Source organism: Balaenoptera borealis, assembly GCF_965194805.1.
Source record: "Balaenoptera borealis genome assembly, chromosome: 21".
Classification (NCBI taxonomy): Eukaryota; Metazoa; Chordata; class Mammalia; order Artiodactyla; family Balaenopteridae; genus Balaenoptera; species Balaenoptera borealis.
In genome coordinates, this window is record NC_138880.1 from 11,465,517 (window position 1) to 11,481,505 (window position 15,989).

Below are 15,989 nucleotides of genomic sequence, written 5' to 3' on the forward strand. Positions count from 1 at the left end.
GTGATCCTTTGAAAATACAAATCCAATCATGTAAAATGGTGTAGCCACTATGGAAAATGGTATGGCAGTTCCTCAAAAAATTAAACATAGAATTACCATGTGAAAATGACGTATAGTCATATTCCTCTACGGAGATCTTTCTGACCACTCTATGTAAACCACCATCTTTAGCCCATCTATTCTTTTATCCTAGGTTTTTTCCTTCATAGCACTTTTCACTTCCTGACATTATTTTGTATATGTATTTGTCTATTTATTGTCTATCCCCGCAACCAGAATGTAGGCCTAGTGAGAACAAAGATGTCTGTCCTATTCATCACTGTGTCCCCAGTGCCTGGTCCCAATGAATATTTATTGAATGAACAATGAATGTATGAATAAATGAATGAGTGAACCACTGCTCCAAGGAAGCTGCAGTAATAGTATTGGAGGATAAAGCAGAGGGCAGATAACTAAGTGTCCAGGCAGAGGTAGAAGTGACTGGTGGCTGCAGTCCCTTATACAGCGAGTTCAGTGGTTAAGCATCCTCTGCCCTCCCACACTCAACCTAGCTTAAGGCCACCCTGGGTGTTTTGGGAGCCTGAGGAGAAGGACTATTATCACCTTCTCTTGTTGCCTGCATTGCCTGACATTCTTCAGTTTACACTTTCCCCTTTGCATCCCTTGTCTGGATCTCTGCCTCTCAGCTTGGGTTTCAAAGAATTAAAATCTGAGCCGGCCCAATATCACTGATGAACATAGATGCAAAAATCCTCAACAAAATACTAGCAAACAGAATCCAACAGCACATTAAAAGGATCATACACCATGATCAAGTGGGGTTTATCCCAGGAATGCAAGGATTCTTCAATATATGCAAATCAATCAGTGTGATACACCATATTAACAAATTGAAGGAGGAAAACCATATGATCATCTCAATAGATGCAGAGAAAGCTTTCAACAAAATTCAACACCCATTTATGATAAAGAACCCTCCAGAAAGTAGGCATAGAGGGAACTTTCCTCAACATAATAAAGGCCATATATTACAAACCCACAGCCAACATCATCCTCAATGGTGAAAAACTGAAACCATTTCCACTAAAATCAGGAACAAGACAAGGTTGCCCACTCTCACCACTATTATTCAACATACTTTTGGAAGCTTTAGCCATAGCAATCAGAGAAGAAAAAGAAATAAAAGGAATCCAAATTGGAAAAGAAGAAGTAAAGCTGTCACTGTTTGCAGATGACATGATACTATACATAGAGAATCCTAAAGATGCTACCAGAAAACTACTAGAGCTAATCAATGAATTTGGTAAAGTAGCAGGATACAAAATTAATGCACAGAAATCTCTTGCATTCGTATACACTGATGATGAAAAATCTGAAAGTGAAATTAAGAAAACACTCCCATTTACCACTACAACAAAAAGAATAAAATATCTAGGAATAAACCTACCTAAGGAGACAAAGACCTGTATGCAGAAAATTATAAGACACTGATGAAAGAAATCAAAGGTGATACAAATAAATGGAGAGATATACCATGTTCTTGGATTGGAAGAATCAACATTGTGAAAATGACTCTACTACCCAAAGCAATCTACAGATTCAATGCAATCCCTATCAAACTACCACTGGCATTTTTCACAGAACTAGAACAAAATATTTCACAATTTGTATGGAAACACAAAAGACCCCGAATAGCCAAAGCAATCTTGAGAAAGAAAAACGGAGCTGGAGGAATCAGGCTCCCTGACTTCAGACTATAATACAAAGCTACAGTAATCAAGGCAGTATGGTACTGGCACAGAAACAGAAATATAGATCAATGGAACAGGATAGAAAGCCCAGAGATAAACCCACGCACATATGGTCACCTTATCTTTGATAAGGGAGGCAAGAATATACAGTGGAAAAAAGACAGCCTCTTCAATAAGTGGTGCTGGGAAAACTGGACAGCTACATGGAAAAGAATGAAATTAGAACACTCCCTAACACCATACACAAAAGTAAACTCAAAATGGATTAAAGACCTAAATGTAAGGCCAGACACTATCAAACTCTTAGAGGAAAACATAGGCAGAACACTCTATGACATAAATCACAGCAAGAGCCTTTTTGACCCACCTCCTAGAGAAATGGAAATAAAAACAAAAATAAACAAATGGGACCTAATGAAACTTAAAAGCTTTTGCACAACAAAGGAAACCATAAACAAGACAAAAAGACAACCCTCAGAATGGGAGAAAATATTTGCAAATGAAGCAACTGACAAAAGATTAAACTCCAAAATTTACAAGCAGCTCATGCAGCTCAATATCAAAAAAACAAACAACCCAATCCAAAAATGGGCAGAAGACCTAAATAGACATTTCTCCAAAGAAGATATACAGATTGCCAACAAACACATGAAAGAATGCTCAACATCATTAATCATTAGAGAAATGCAAATCAAAACTACAATGAGATATCATCTCACACCCGTCAGAATGGCCATCATCAAAAAATCTACAAGCAATAAATGCTGGAGAGGGTGTGGAGAAAAGGGGACCCTCTTGCAATGTTGCTGGGAATGTAAATTGATAGAGCCACTATGGAGAACAGTATGAAGGTTCCTTAAAAAACTAAAAATAGAACTACCATACGACCCAGCAATCCCACTACTGGGCATATATCCTGAGAAAACCATAATTCAAAAAGAGTCATGTACCAAAATGTTCATTGCAGCTCTATTTACAATAGCCAGGACATGGAAGCAACCTAAGTGTCCATCGACAGATGAATTGATAAAGAAGATGTGGCACATATATATAATGCAATATTACTCTACCATAAAAAACGAAATTGAGTTATTTGTAGTGAGGTGGATGGACCTAGAGTCTGTCATACAGAGTGAAGTAAGTCAGAAAGAGAAAAACAAATACCATATGCTAACACATATATATGGAATCTAAAAAAAAAAAAAAGGTCATGAAGAACCTAGGGGCAAGATGGGAATAAAGACGCAGACCTACTAGAGAATGGACTTGAGGATAAGGGGAGGGGGAAGGGTAAGCTGGGACAAAGTGAGAGAGTGGCATGGACATATATACACTACCAAACATAAAATAGATAACTAGTGGGAAGCAGCCGCATAGCACAGGGAGATCAGCTCGGTGCTTTGTGACCACCTAGAGGGGTGGGATAGGGAGGGAGATGCAAGAGGGAAGAGATATGGGAACATATGTATATGTATAACTGATTCACTTTGTTATAAAGCAGAAACTAACACACCATTGTAAAGCAATTATGCTCCAATAAAGATGTTAAAAAATTAAAAAAAAATCTGAGTCTGCCATCTATGATCTTTGACATAAACAGGCTCAGCTGCTTATAGATGATGGATGCAATTACAACCACCTTTAGCAGAGATGCTTGCCTCTTCATTAAATTTTGTTTGAAAAAGGAGGAATGCATATTTATCCTTTGGACTCTAGCGTTCATAAAGTGTTCGCCTCTCCTCCTTTCTTAGACCCTTGAGGGGCGAGCATGTTCTCAGTTCAAACCTTAACCTTGGCTTTGACCCTTCACCTCTCCCTCCCCGGCCCAAGTGACTCTTCATGAACAGCTGGACTATTTTTTAATACCTCTTTAATACGCAAGAGCTATTCCTATAGTAACAGTCACTATCACCTCGGGGAATCTGCCTGCATCCACACCAGAACAGCTGTGATGACCTGTCAACTTTCCCAGGGGTCACTTTAACTTTGTTTTGGTTGTGACATGGGATCAGGGTCTGGGAGTCCTCAGTGTGGTTCAGGCTGCTATCCAGCCCAGATACATTTGTACTTGGAAAGCCAATGACACACTTATGGCTGAGTGGGGTTTAGTTGTTCTGTTTTCTTTTGTTTTTTTCATTTTTTTTCCCTCAGATGCTTTTGTTCCATCCCTTAAAGCCACAGACTAGGCTGGGAGGCATTTCTCAGGCTCTTCCTAAAATATAATAAGGTGAGTTATCAGATGTGTAAATTGAAAATCCATAAAATTCTGTTTTTAAACTTGAAGGTTATTAGGGTCCCTTTTCAACCAAACTGGGACTGTTTCCTAGGGGAAAAGATGTTTAAGATGAGACCAGAGGAGGAATAGGTTTCATCTGAGTGAAGGATAGTGGGGGAGGGAAAACAGTACAGAGGAGAGAAGACAGCACACTGGAGAAATGGCAAGAAGCTCGGCAGAGCTGGCGTCTGACGGTGGGGCAGGATTTGTGGGGAAGAGTCTAGAGGAGACGGCAGGGACCAGCCCTTGAGGGCTGGATGATCCACGTGAAGGATTCAGAATTGTATTCTGAAGGCAATGGCGAACAATGGAAGTATTTACAGTTAGAGAGAGCACGACTATTTTTATATTTTAAAAATATCACTCTTGCTGCAGAGTGGACTATGGACCAGAGAGGGGAAATTTGAAGGTGGGTGGGAGGTTATAATAGCACAGGGACAAACGATGGATGTAGCTTGAACAAAAGTATAAAAACTGCAGTGCAAAAAAAATTAAAAAAAATAAAAAATAAATTTAAAAAAATTGCAGTGCAGAAAAGTGGATAGATTTTTTTAGTAGACTTTATTTTTTATCTTATGTATTTATCATTTTTAATAGACTTTACTTCTTAGAGCAGTTCTAAGTTTACAGAAAAATTATGCAGAGGTCCACATACTAACTCCTCCCCCTGTGCCTGTGCACACAGTTTCTCCTACTACTAACATCTTGCCATGAGTGTGGTACGTTTGTTAAAACTGATACATCATTACTGACAAATGATTATTACCTAAGGTCCATAGTTCCCATTAGGGCTTACTCTTTGTCTGGTACAGGTCTATAGGTTTTGACAAATGCATAATGTCATCTATTTACCATTACACTATCCTACAGAATAGTTTCACTGCCCTAAAAATTCGCTGTGCTCCACCTAGTTATCCCTTGCTCCCTACCTGAAATCCCTGGCAACCAATGATCTTTGCACTGTCCTACAGTTTCGACTTTCCAGTATGTAATATAGTTGGCATCATACATTACATACTACATTACATTACGTACATTTTTTTCGAGCTGGCTTCTTTCACTTAGCAAGGTTCCCTCATGTCTTTTTGTGGCTTGATCACTCTTTTTTTTTTTTTTTTACATCACTGAGTAATATTCCATTGTACGGATGTACCACTGTTTGTTTATACATTCACCTATTGAAGGACATCTTGGTTGCTTTCAATTTTTGGCAATTATGATCAAAGCTACTATAAACATTCATGTGCAAGTTTTGTGTGACTATGTTTTCAACTCACTTGGATAAATACCTAGGAGCAGAATTGCCAGGTCATATGGTAAGGCTGTGTTTAGCCTTCTAAGAATCTAGTAAACGGTCTTCCAAAGTGGCTGTACCAGTTTGCTTTCCCACCAGTAATGAATGAGAGTTCCAGTTGCTCCAAATCCTTGCCAGCATTTGGTGTTATCAGTGTTTTGGATTTTAGCCATTTTACTAGATGTGTAGTGGTATCTCATCATATCAATTTGCGATTCTCTAATGACATATGGTGTTGAACATCTTTTCATATGCTTATTTGCCATCTGTATATCTTCTTTGGTGAGGTATCTTTTCAGATATTTTGCCCAGTTTTAAATTGGGTGTTTTCTTACTGTTGAGTTTTTAAAGTTCTTTTTATTTTAGATTCTAGTACTTCATTAGATATATGCTTTACGAAAATTTTCTCCCAGACTGTGGATTATACTTTCATTCTCTCAACAGTGCCTTTTGTGGAGCACATTTTAATTTTAAAGAAGTCCAGCTTATCAATTTTTTCCTTAATAGATAATGTTTTTGCTGTATCTAAAAAGTCATCACCAAACCCAAAGTCATCTAGATTTTCTTCTTTGTTGTCTTGCAGGAGTTGCATAGTTTTGTGTTTTACATTTAGGTCTATGATCCACTTTTAGTTAATATTGATATTTTTGTGAAAGATGTAAGGTCTTGTTTAGATTCATTTTCTTGCATATGGATGTCCTGTTGTTCCAGCACTGGACAGCACTATTTGTTGTACCAGCACTATTTGTTCAAAGAACCATCCTTTCTCCATTGAATTGCATTTGCTTTTTTGGTCAAAGATCAGTTGACTATATTTGTGTGGGCCTATTTCTGTGCTCTCTATTCTGTTTCACTGATCTTTTTACCTGTTCTTTCACCAATATCATACTGTCTTGATTATTGTAGCTTTATAGTAAGTTAGATAATGTCATCCTCTGACTTTGCTCTTCTCCTTCAATATTGTGTTGGCTATTCTGGGTCTATTACCTTCCCATGCAAACTTTAGAGTCAATTTGTTAATCTCCACAAAATAACTCATTGGGATTTTGATTGAAATTTCATTAAATCTATAGATCGGGCTGAGAGGAACTGACATCTTAAGAATATTGAATTTTCCTGTTCATGAACATGGAATATCTCTTCATTCACTTAGATCTTCTGTGAATCCTTCATCAGAGTTTTATAGTTATCTTCATATAGAATTATATATATTTTGTTAGATTTATGCCTAAATGTTTTACTTTTGGAGGGTGCTAATGTAAATGGTGTTGTGTTTTTAATTTCAAATTCCAGTTGTTCATTACTGTTATATAGGAAAGCAGTTCACTTTTGTAATGTTAACCGTTAAGTAGATGTTAGCTATAGTGTTTTTATAAATTTTTCCTATCAAGTTGAGAAAATTCTCCTCTATTCATAGTTTGCTGAAAGTTTTTTTTATCATGAATGAGTGTTAGATTTTATCAAATGAGATAGAGAATTTTTTCTGTATCTACTGATACCATCATATGATTTTTCTTCTTTAGCCTGATTGATGGATTACATTAGTTGATTTTTGAATGTGTACCTGGGATAAATCTTATTTGGTCATGGTGTATGATCTTTTTACACAGTTTTGTATTCAATTGCTAATACTTTCTTGAGGATTTTTGCATCCATGTTAATGAGAGATATTGGTCTGTAATTTTCTTTCTCTGTAACTTCTTTGTCTGGTTTTGCTATTAGAACAATGTCAGCCTCATAAAATTGATTAGGAAGTATTCTTTCTGCTTCCATTTTCTGGAACATGTTGCCAAGAATTGGTATTAATTTCTCCTTTAAGTGTTTGGTAGAATTCAACAGTGTGACCACCTGGGCCTGGTGTGTTCTGCTTTGGGAGATTATTAATTATTGATTCAATTTCTCTAATAGATATAGGCCTATTGAGTGTATCTATTTCTCCTTATATGAGTTCTGGTACACTGTACCTTTCAAGAGCTTGGCCTATTTCATCTTGGTTATCAAATTTGTGGGAATAGAGTTGTGTATAATACTTTATTATTCTTTTTTCCCTTTTATTATCCTTTTAATGTCCATGGAATCAGTATTCTTTCATTTGTGATAATAGTAATTTGTGTCTTCTATTTTTTATTCTTAGTTAGCCTAGCTAGAGGTTCATCGATTTTATTGATCTTTTCAAGAAAAGCTTTTGGTTTTACTGATGTCCTCTATTAATTTCCTATTTTCAATTTTATTGATTTTTGCTCCATTTTTATTCTTTCTTTAATTCTGTTTAATTTGAATTTAATTTGCTTTCTTTTTCTAGTTTCCCAAAGTAGAAGCTTAGATTACTAAGTTTAGATCTGTCTTCTTTTCTAATATATGCTTTAATTTCCTTCTAAGTACGGCTCTTGCTACATTCCACAAGCTTTGATGTTTTAATTTGATTTTCAGTTAGTTCAAAATATTTTAAAGTTTCTCTTGAAACTTTTTCTTTGACCCATGTGTTATTTAAAATTGTGTTGTTTAATTTCCAAATATTTGGGGATTTTCCAGCCACCTTTCTGTTACTGATTTCTAAATTAATCCCAATATGGTCTGAGAACATAATTTGTATGATTTCTACTCTTTCAAAATTGTTAAGGCATATTTTGCGGCCAGGAATGTGGTCTACTTTGGTGGATGTTCCATGTGACCCTGAGAAGAATGTGTATTCTACTGTTGTTAGATGAAGTATTCTAAAAATGTCAATTAGATTCAGTTGATTGATATGCTATTCAGTTGAACTGTATACTTACTGATTTTCTGTCTGTGGGATCTTGTAATTACTGATAGAAAGAAGCTAGGTTTTAAAAAAATACATGTCGTTTGGATTTTAGCCATTCTAATAAGTGTGTAGCGATATCTCATTGTTGTTTTTATTTATTGTTTCATCTCAAAACAATCTCAAACTTTCAGAAAATTTCCAAATACAGTACAAAGATTTTTTTCCTCCCCTGAATTACTTGAGAATAAGTTACCTATCTAATGTTCCACCATCTTTGTACACTTTAGGGTGTATTTCCTACAAACAAGGACACTTTCCAACATTAACCCAATACAACCATATACATCAGCCTCGCAGGCTGTCTCAGTCAACAGTGTTAAGGGATATACATATACATATGCCTGTAGGTGTATATATTACATCTATATTTATTTATTTATATACCTCTATATATCTCTATCTCTATTTATGTCTATCTATACATCTATATTAAAAATCTTAAATTCACACCTGAACCTCCAATTCCTAGTCCAACACAACAGGGTTCAATCTAGTTTTCTCCCTTTCCATTCTAGCACTCCCTGCTGTTCTCATCCCACTCTGGCTCTGATACCCTGGGCCACTGCAGCTCCCTGTCACTCCCACATCGATGTTGATGCCTGCCTTCCTTGGTCCCACCTCATGGTTTTGGTACTGAATATTCAGGAAAGGAAAGGGAGGGAAGAACAGGGGCGATGTAGAGAAATGAATGAACAGATTTGGCAGAGACTTAGGAGATAGAATAAATAGGACTTGATGATTAATCAGATGTGGAGGTGGAGGAGGAGCAGGAGTCACAGGTGATGCTCAGGGATGATTCAGGTAGAGAACAGAGAACAGAAACAGGCTTGGGGAATGTGTGGGAGTGGGAGGGACATGGTGGAAATGCAGCTTGAGAGAGAAATCTGGCTTCCAGAATCGATTTGGTGTTCATCAGATTATATATGATATTTAACGGCATGGAGGGAATTCCCTGGCAGTCCAGTGGTTAGCATTCAGCACTTTCACTGCCATGGTCCGGGTTCAATCCCTGGTTGGGGAACTAAGATCCCGCAGCATGGCCAAAAAACAAACAAAAAAAAAAAACGGGCATGGAAGCAGATGGTACTTCCCCAGGAACATATATGTCAATTAAAAGAGAAGAAATCCTAGAGAAGTCTGTAGAGCACTCTAAGAAGTGGGCAGAGAATAAGAGTGAGCTATGACAGAGAAGGAGCAGCTTGCAGAGTGTCAGAGAAGGCTAGGGAAGGAGGTCGGCTGAGGCAGATGCTGTCAACAGGTCAAGTAAGATGAGGACAGAAACATGCCTCCTGGGTTCAGCCATGGTTCAGCCATGAGTTAGTGACTACCACTGTCAGTCAAGTAGGTGGGAGTGGTGATGGTAGGGACAGTTGACTGAAAAGGGAATGCCAGTTTAGAAAGTGTAGAAAGTAAGTAGCAACTGTCTCAGGAAATCTGTGAATCAGCAAAGAAAAATAAAAAGTCTAAGTGGGTGGGGGGACAGACAGTCAATATTGATGAGAGAATTATGCAAGTTAAAATACTGTTGGAAGGTATTGAAGACCCAGGGATGAGGGGAAGTAAATGCTGTAGGTCTCTGATGAGGCTAGAGGTCAGTCACTGTCATACTTGAGGGAGAACAAACATCACCTAGAAAACTTTAAAAATGCACAGTTCTTTGATGCTAAATCTAGAGATTCTGATTTTGAAGGTTTGGACTGAGGCTTCTGTACCTTGTCAAGCCTTCCGTGCCTAGGTGATAATGATGCTGGTATTTCACAGATGATACTTTGAGCAACAAGAGAAGAAAAAAGGATGGAAAGCACCATGGTAGGATTCTCTGGGGACGGAAAAAGAGATGTTTCATCTGTTATAACAGGAGCAGGTGTCGGCACATGTGTTGTCTGGAGATAGAAAGTTCAGTGGTTCTTGTCTGGTGTGTTCTGTTTTCTCTATGAATGAAATAGGGGGTGCATTTTCCCTTGAGAATGAGGGGTCAAGAAGTTTGAAGAGAGTGGCAAAGATTGGAAATACGTAGCATGGAGAATGGGAAATTGTGTATGAGTAAGATAAAGAGGGATTTCTGAGAAGTTTGAGAACTGAGATGAGGTTTATAAATTATGAATTTATAGTGGCAATCGTCTGCCGTGTTTTTCACTTATCTCTGAGTCCAGTATCCCAGTGTGAGCACCGAGAAAATGGTCAGCTGGACTGATCTAGGGTTTGTGTTTTGTCAGGTATGAAAGCTAGAAAGATAATGCAGAAAGGAATTGCGTTTAGTCCCAACAAAATTGTTGAGATGATGAATTCCAAAATGAACAAGAGAAGTTAAAGACAGGACTCTAATGAGGCAAAGGGAGATGGGACAAGGAACAAAGGTCTCAGAGGAGCCCCACATGGACGGACAGAGCTTTGTGGTCACTGGGGGGAATTCTTGATGGAAAGATTTCCATTTCTGTTGTTCTGGGCGAAGCTAAACTGTGTAGGTTGTGGTCATGAGAGTGGAATAATAATGTAGAGTGGAGACAAAGGTCACTAGAGATGAAAGAGGTCAAGGAAGGTAGACCCCAAAGCCTTTCTTTGTGGGGTTGTCTCCAACAGCTTTACCTTTCTAGCACACTAGAAATAGGATGGGCCAAATTACGCATGTATTATTTTTGTCTGAATGTGCATTTAAATCAATGCATTACTTCTATAAAGAAAGAACCTATCCAGATGATGACAGAATGTCTTTGTTACTTCAAGGAACTCAGAGGCTCAGAAATCAGATCACTTACCTTACTCTGCTTAAGGGAAGAGCAGCTTAGATAAAGGTACTAATTAAATCAGTATCACTCTTTTCCTCATTGTGAGTAACTTAAAAATGGCCCTATAACTGTGCTTTTATAAGTAAGGTCGTCAGAACCCCTGCATTAAAATCACATGGGAGTGATAGTTCAAAATGCATACTCTGGGGTCAACACTAGACCTATTAATACAGTTGACTAGAGTTGGGGGCTGAGTTGGGTGGAGCTGGAATCTGTATTTTAACTAGATCTTCAAAAGACTCTCATGCACACACTATACATAAACGTACACATGTGTGTATGTGAGTACACGTGCTTCCTGTGTGCGAGGAGCATGTAAGTCTTGTTGATGCACGGGATTCATGTCCAGACCCACGTTCTCTGACGTGTGCCCTCTCTGTGCTTCACTGGAGCACATTTTCATTCTAGCAACTCTAGCTCCCTTTCTTACATAAATGCTAATACAGAGAATAGAGACAGCAATAAAGTGCCTCCCTGCTTATTACTCTAAGGGATACAAAATATTCTCCAGGGTATTTTAAGCAAATATTTTTTTACAGATTTTACCTTTGGGTGAAATACAGAGCTTGACTCCATGATACCTACCCCCAGTGAGGGCACAATCTTTGAACTCTTAAAAAATAAATATCACATTCACTGATTTTTTTAAAAATCTTGTAGGGACTTTTTTTTTTTAATTTATTTTTACTTTTTTTGGCTGTGTTGGGTCTTCGTTTCTGTGCGAGGGCTTTCTCCAGTTGCGGCGAGCGGGGGCCACTCTTCATCGCGGTGCGCGGGCCTCTCACTGTCGCGGCCTCTCTTGTTGCGGAGCACAGGCTCCAGACGCGCAGGCTCAGTAGTTGTGGCTCACGGGCCCAGTTGCTCCGTGGCATGTGGGATCTTCCCAGACCAGGGCTCGAACCCGTGTCCCCTGCATTGGCAGGCAGATTCTCAACCACTGCGCCACCACGGAAGCCCACATTCACTGATTTTTTTTTTTTAATGAAGCTGTATGTTAGTCCAGGGTGAACTGGTGAAGAAGAATTTCAGGTTTCCAAATGTCAGAGAAAGGACAACACCACAGCCTGCTTTAAGAAGAAACCAAATGTTCTAATTAACATTTTTATCTTTGACATTTCCTGGCTGCCTTTATATGTCCCTGGGGCTATTATTGTAGTTTAACTTTTAAAAATAAAAATCCCATATTCACTCTTACCCCCATTTTTATAGGCAGTTAATCTCACACAGTTCACCTGCTCTGATTTACATTGCTAATGCCACTTAAGGAAGGTAATCAGGATGCTTACAACATTTTGGTCTGTTTAGTTTAATGCAACAATCGTCTGAGATAAAAGTACCAGTTACTCTGTTCCAATAACAAACTCAATAAATTTTTTTCTTGGGGTTAATGTGTTCTCTTATTTCAGTTTTCCTTCGCGCTTTGTCTTCATTTCCAAAAAGTATCACATTTATTCCTATGCTTCGTTTCCTATTCAACATTTGGATACAGCCATTGACATCTATCAGGTTCTCAATGACTTATTTGAAAGTTCTCCAGCTCCCCTTGCCCCTGGTATTTTTAAAAGCATTCATAAAAAACCTGAAAAGATGGAATTATAGCAAGTTTACATTTTGCAGCTGGTTTGCACATCATAGAGCAAGTTGTGTTGTGATATTAAAAGAAAAAGAAGGTGGAAGGAATAAAATGGTCATTTATTGAGCAATACTTTATGCCAGAATATGTGCGAAATGTGCTATATCTTCTTTCATTTAATCCTCACCAAAATTTTGGCAGTTGGGATTATGATGACTATTTTTACAGATTAAGAAATAGGCAAGGCTCCAAGAGGTAAAGTAATTCACTCAAGTTCTCCTTTTTCATCAAGTATCCCCCAAACCATTTATATTTTCAATATCTTTATCTTTCCCAGATCCTTTCCCTTATTATATAACATGTTAACAATCTCAGAACCTAAAAAACCAAATCTTCCTTTGACTGTAACTCTGTAACATTTGTTTTCTTCACAGCCAACGTCTGGAGGGACCTGCCTACATTCTTTGTTTTTGCTCCTTCATATCTTAACCAGAAACAATCTGGCTTCAACTTCAACCTACTAATAATTAAGCACGGGCATTAGCACAAATGCATCGTCCACTCTGGTCCTCACCTGGCATGCAACATTCAGTGCTGACTATGTTTGACTCACTAGCAGGGTTGTTAACCAGATTAAAAGAGTTAATTCAAGAAATTCAGAAGTGTTCATGGCACATAGGAAATGGCATTGTTTGTATTATATATGTATTATATATTATATATGTGTAATATATATATATATATATATTTTTTTTTTTTTTTTTTTTTTTTTTTTCCTCCTGCATGTTATGCTGTTTTAACATCTTAAAAATATTCCTTTCTGGCTGGGGAGAGACCACTTCTCCCTGGGCTAACCAATTCCTAGAGGCAAGCTAGGGCTCAGCTGGGAGCATGGCCTTGTTATGCAAACTAAGCAAATCCGGAGCCTGGCTTCCTCTATCTGGCCCCTGCACCCCAGGAGATGATATTCCTTTGCCTTGATCCTAAGGCCAGGTACCAGGCAACTAGAGACCATCCCTGTAGCCCAGAGCTCGCTGAAATGATTCAAACCAGCCAGCCCTAAACTGTTTACTTGCCCTGCTTTGTCTCTCCTGCAGAAACCCCAATAAAGGCCATGGTCTAAGTGCCCCCCTGCTTCCTGTCTTCTGCCTCCTGACTCCCCTGGTGTTTCTCCAAGCGGCACTGGGTGCTGTGCTATGTCTCCTGTTTCTAGGACCTGTGAGTACAATAAATTTGTTTTCCTGAATCACTCCTTGGTCTCCTCTTGTGGCCCCCAATGACTGACCATCTCATAAAAAAAGCCAACAGAAACCCTCATTGTTAGCTGTTGTTGATGTGTGGCAGCGGTTGGTACTCCTAGGCTCCTGTTAACACAATGATCGGGGTCTCTATCCACCTTACAAATTGTACATTTTTAGTTTCTTTTACTAGTTTCTGTTTTCTTTACTGCCCTTAGACTCAGTCAAGAGGGGTCCTTGCTCCAGGTTTCACCTTCACATTAACAAAATCAGTTATGTTGAGATGTAATACAGGTACAATAACTTTCATTGATTATCATTTTTTAACTATAATAAGATTAGGTAGTTATTCATTTTTTGTTAAAAAAACAATCTGTTGGCATAAGGAGAAACAATATCTGTAACACTCTAGATCTCAAGTGGCAGTTTCACTAGTGTTCATTTTATTTATATCTCAATATGTATTAACTATATTATCTTTATACGTTCTCTTGTATGCTTTAGATATCACATGCTACGAATGTAGTTAACTATTTAAGTTTTGACAGATATGTAGAGTCCTATAACTTCCACCATAATCATAAACATTTCCCTCACCCCAAAATGCCTCCTGCCTCTTCGAATCAATCTTCTCCCCCTATTCTTGGTCTTTGGCAACAGTTAATCTTTCTGTCATTATAGTTTTGTCTTCTCTAAAATTGTGTATAAATGGAAACTACAGTATTTAGTCTTTGGTGTCTGGATTCTTTCACGTAGCATCACAGTTTTGAGATTCATGCATGTTGTTCCATAGCAGTAATTTGTTCTTTTTTATAGCTGAGAAGTATACGATTATTATGCAAACACCAGGCAACGGACATTTGTGTTGTTTCTAGTTTTGAGCTGTTAGGAATAAAACTGCTATAAACATTTGAATACAAGTCCTTGTGTGGACATACGTCTTAGTTTCTATGGGGTTTACCTGGGGATAAGGGAGGGGAGGGATGAATTGGGAGACTGGGATTGACATATACACACTACTATATATAAAATAGATAACTAATAAGAACTTACTGTGTAGCACAGGGCACTCTACTCAGTACTCTGTAATAACCTATATGGAAAAGAATCTAAAAAATAGAGTATAACTGATTCGCTTTGCTGTACACCTGACACTACACAACATTGTACAATAAATCAACTATATTCCAGTAAAAATTAAAAATAATTTTCTATGGAGTAAATATCTCAAAGTGAGATATTTGGATCTTATGGTAAGTAGATGTTTAACTTTATAAGAAAATGCCAAACCGTTTTCCAAAGTGGTTACACCCTTTTGCATTCCTGAGCAATCTATGACAGTTTCCATACCTCCACATTCTTTTTTTTTTTTTAATAATTTTTATTGGAGTATAATTGCTTCACAATACTGTGTTAGTTTCTGTTGTACAACAAAGTGAATCAGCCAGATGCATACATATGTCCCCATATTCCCTCCTTGAGCCTCCCTCCCATCCTCCCTACCCCACCTGTCTAGGTCATTGCAAAGCACCGAGCCGATCTCGCTGTGCTACGCAGCTGCTTCCCACCATCCAAGTATTTTACATTTGGTAGTGTATATATGTCGATGCTACTCTCACTTTGCCCCAGCTTCCCCCTCCCACCCTGTGTCTTCAAGTCCATTCTCTGTGTCTACATCTTTATTCCTGCCATGCAACTAGGTTCATCAGTACCATTTTTTTTTTTTTTAGATTCCTTATGTATGCGTTAACATATGGTATTTGTTTTTCTCTTTCTGACTTATTTCACTCTGATCAATGGTACAGAATGCTCAGAGATAAACCCACGCACATATGGGTACCTAATTTATGACAAAGGAGATAAGAACATACAATGGAGAAAAGACAGCCTCTTCAGTAAATGGTGCTGGGAAAACTGGACAGCTACATGTAAAAGAATGAAATTAGAACACTCCCTAACACCATACACAAAAATAAACTCCAAATGGATTAAAGACTTAAATGTAAGACCAGACACTATAAAACTCTTAGCGGAAAACATAGGAAAAACACTCTTTGACATAAACCACAACGAGATCTTTTTTGACCCACTTCCTAGAGTAATGGAAATAAAAACAAAAATTAAAAAATGGGACTTAATTAAACTTAAAAGATTTTGCACAGCAAAGGAAACCATAAACAAGACATAGCTCCACATTCTTTAACTCCCTTTCTTTTTCTTGGTTTTTTTTTTTTTTGTCATGTGGGATCTTGGTTCCCTGACCAGGGAT

General features: G+C 37.9%; 1 protein-coding gene and 1 long non-coding RNA gene across 5 annotated transcripts in view; one reads left to right on the forward strand and one right to left on the reverse strand.

The window, feature by feature from the left end:
- LOC309619691 overlaps positions 1 to 13,580 on the reverse strand; it is a 92,355-nt gene extending 78,775 nt beyond the window's left edge. Inside the window, exon 1 of the long non-coding RNA XR_014239163.1 lies at positions 11,574 to 13,580. This is a non-coding gene — a long non-coding RNA (uncharacterized lncRNA). The remainder of the gene's footprint in view (positions 1 to 11,573) is intronic.
- The window catches only part of FUT10 (fucosyltransferase 10), a 284,562-nt gene that overhangs the window by 188,891 nt on the left and 79,682 nt on the right, over positions 1 to 15,989 (forward strand). For 2 of the 4 annotated variants that reach the window (XR_014239084.1, XR_014239085.1), the window contains exon 7: positions 13,580 to 13,664. The exons of the other annotated variants lie outside the window; for them this stretch is intronic. The gene's annotated coding sequence lies outside the window, so the exon portion shown is untranslated. Of the gene's footprint in view, positions 1 to 13,579; positions 13,665 to 15,989 lie in introns of those variants that run through there. 4 annotated transcript variants of the gene reach the window in all.